This window comes from Plasmopara halstedii (genome assembly GCF_900000015.1).
Source record: "Plasmopara halstedii genome assembly, contig: Scaffold_1583, whole genome shotgun sequence".
In the NCBI taxonomy this organism is placed as follows: domain Eukaryota; phylum Oomycota; class Peronosporomycetes; order Peronosporales; family Peronosporaceae; genus Plasmopara; species Plasmopara halstedii.
In genome coordinates, this window is record NW_020188494.1 from 223,742 (window position 1) to 227,308 (window position 3,567).

The window sequence follows — 3,567 nt, forward strand, 5'->3', positions numbered from 1 at the left end:
TAACTTCGTTTCGCTAAGAGAAAACTCCCCTGCATTATGGAGCCACGTAAACTGATTAAATCAAACGGCTTCCCACATGCAAGTTCGCAATGCTTGTCTTAATGCTGTCAAGACAACATCAAGACGTGTACCGACAACCCGAAGGGTGCTGTATATCTGAGTAAACCAGATCCAAGGACTGGTACAGCATCTTTCCCGCACATCATCACGACAGAATGGATAAATTTAACTTTCGCTCCGGTTTTGACTAGTATGATATTTACATTTCCCCAAGATTTATGTTCTCACGGAGGACTTCGACACATACACACTCGACCCTTCCACGCTCTTAAAGATATTAAGTAATCTTTCAGACAGTTTAGTTAAGATAACTAGTATAACCAGACTTGCCCTCCGATTGATCCTTGTTAAGGGATTTAAGCTGTTCTCATTTCAATTGCCCGACTCGAAGAGCCAGAGCATTGTTATTTACTGTCACTGCCTTCCTGTGTCATGATTGGGTAATTTACGCGCCTGTTGCCTTCCTTGGATGTGGTAGGGTTTAGGGTTTAGGGTTAATTCTCTGTTACCCGTTAATGCCATGGTAGGCCCATATCCTACCATTAAAAGCTGATAGGGCAGAAACTCAACCGATTTATCGCGCAAAAGCGCGATCCGCACAGTTATTATGATTCAACAAAATGCCAGCCCGAAGACTGCATTGATTTCAATCTAATAAATGATACCCGCCCGACAAACAGTTGGGTTTTTATGCATGTATTAGCTCTAGAATTACTACGATTATCCAAGTAGTAAGGTACTATCGAGTGGACTATAACTGATATAATGAGCCATTCGCAGTTTCACAGTAAAAAAATGTTTGTACTTAGACATGCATGGCTTAATCTTTGAGACAAGCGTATGACTACTGGCAGGATCAACCAGGTTTATATCTTCTATACGTAAGAGGCATTTCGCCCCCAGCACAAAATATCAACAATGAGGCAAGTTGCAAAATACAATTTAACTGCCGAAGAACTCGAAAGCCGCATTATACTTTACTACCTTTCTCAAAGTCGAGATTTATTAGCCAGAAATCTTTTGTGTGGAACCATGTATATTCAAAATATAAACCTCATAGTCTACCATAAAAATGGAAGGCCAAGAAGTATATAGTAGAGCATAACGAAGTGACAAAAGATAATTATAATTATAATTTTCTCATGCACACAACATATATGCCCCAGATCAAGTCCGGTTCCACCCGAATTTGAATTTTCCCACCGAAAATCTGCGCAAAAATCACCACAAAAAGGTATAATACCACGGAATCCGATAATCGTGTAAACATTATACAACCAATTGCAACAATATTTTAAAAAAGTTTCGATAGTGCGTCGTTGAAGTATTTCGCAGCGTAGCAGAATATTGTTACCTCAGAGTACACCCTTGGATTATCATTCCAAATATATGTTTAATTCACAATATGCGCTGTTTAGAATATATTTTTCACTTCTAAATTTGTACAATAGCACTAACTTTTTCCGCAAAAAAGTATTTTTAATACATCACATTATCGCTCCAAATCAATATACTTGGGAAAAAGTATACTTTTTTAGTCCGCAATTTACCATTGCATTGTGTTATGTTATTGCATCAAAGTTTATACGCTTGAAAAATCAGTTGAAAAAACTCTGTTAGCAATTCCACACTGCAACACTATGTTTAAGTTGCATATAATAAAATAAGATAACGTATTACAATGTTTCATTACTTCGGAGTTTATATGCTTGAAAATTATTCCAATCGAATTTACTTAGTCAACAATGACACATTGTATTGCAATTTTTTGCAGGACTAAAGTTTGTACGCGCAGAGTTTGTATTTGCTTTAAGGCAACAGTATATTGCAATATATTGCAACAATAAAGTTTGTACGCACAGAGTTTGTATTTGCCTTAAGGCAACAATGTATTGCAATATATTGCAATATATTGCAACAATAAAGTTTGTACGCAGAAAGTTTGTATTCGCTATAAGGCAGCAGTATATTGCAATATATTGCAACAATAAAGTTTGTACGCACAGAGTTTGTATTCGCTTTAACGCAACAATATATTGCAATGTATTGCAACAATAAAGTTTGTACGCACAGAGTTTTACTCACTTTAAGACAGCAATACATTACAATAACAATACATTATTGTATCAAAGTTTAATTGCTTGGATAATTCTAATTGTAAACACTTAGTCAGCAAGTTAACGTTACATCACAATATGTTATCGCATTAAAGATTGCATGCTTGCGGAACTACCCCAACATACTCACTGCAACGACAATTGACTGTAACATAACATTAAATTGAATCAAAGTTTAAACTATTAGAATCACTTAAAATATACTCACCTCATAAGCAACTCTATTTTGCATTGCAATGTTAATTGCATCAAAGTATGTACGTTTGAAGAACTACTCTAATGATACAAACGCAGTCTACAAGATAAAATGCAATGCAATAGATTGTTACATTAAATCTCATTCACAAGAAAATTATTTCAATTGCATATACTTCGTCAGCAGCTATACACTAAATTAGCCCAAAATACTCAGTGCAACGCAATAAATGCATCAATTAGAACTATATTCTTATGCATAGCATATGAATACAACCTCATTTGCTGCTTGCACGTTAATTATCCTTAGTTTTCTTTAGAAAAAATAAACGTACACTAATAAACTGTTTTCTATACAAACCTTAGAAGCAACAGAACTGCTTCTACGAAGGATCATAAAGAAACCCATAAATCGCCTAGGTTACTCTACTAACTACATATAAAACAGGAAACCCATACATATATGATACATCGGTCAAAAAGTTTATTATTAATAATATTTTTTTACCGACTCACCACTCCACATATATAGGGAACCCGCTACAGGAACGCCACCCAGGTTGTTAAAGAAAATATTGTAAATTATCAATGTATTTCTCAATAATTATTGCAATCTCAACGTTACAACTGTAACGTCGTCTGAGACAGAGTTGATCCGCACTGCGTATGCGGGTGATGGGATGTGTGTAGCGCTGCTACGGGCTATCGGGAGTAAGAAGTTTGGAGACTCAAGCAAGAAATGTCACCAAGACTGCGTGTACGACTGCACCGATATTCGTTGAATAACGACTTGCTATATTATAGCACATAATCAACGGAAACCACGAATTGTGGTTCCTCATGATGAGTACTTGAATAATCGCATTCTCCATGAGGCTCACGACATGCCACTCAGTGGTCATCTCGGTCGTGAGAAAACGTACTACTCTCTGAGTCACCACTACTGGTGGCCCAAGTTGTACAAATGAGCGAGCACATATGTGCGCACGTGTGAGACGTGTCAACGGGTAAAAGCCTCCCCAAATGCAGCTGCGCCGCTGGCCAGCTTACCGGTACCCGCTGTCCATGAGTTTGGGCTTTTTGTTTGGCCTGCCGAAAGATAAGGCGGGCAACACGGGTGTCGTGGTATTCGTCTAACGGTTGAGCAAGATGGCTCATTTGGCGGCGGTGCCAGACACCATCAACGGAGTCGGTA

The 3,567-nt window shown here is 37.7% G+C and overlaps 3 annotated features.

The window, feature by feature from the left end:
- Positions 1-252: 252 nt before the first annotated feature.
- Positions 253-341: a sequence feature (Protein overlapping with rRNA (PHALS_01640, CEG45336.1) was converted to a misc_feature.).
- A 211-nt stretch (positions 342-552) lies between these two features.
- Positions 553-583: a sequence feature (Protein overlapping with rRNA (PHALS_01640, CEG45336.1) was converted to a misc_feature.).
- A 38-nt stretch (positions 584-621) lies between these two features.
- Positions 622-792: a sequence feature (Protein overlapping with rRNA (PHALS_01640, CEG45336.1) was converted to a misc_feature.).
- Positions 793-3,567: the final 2,775 nt, after the last annotated feature.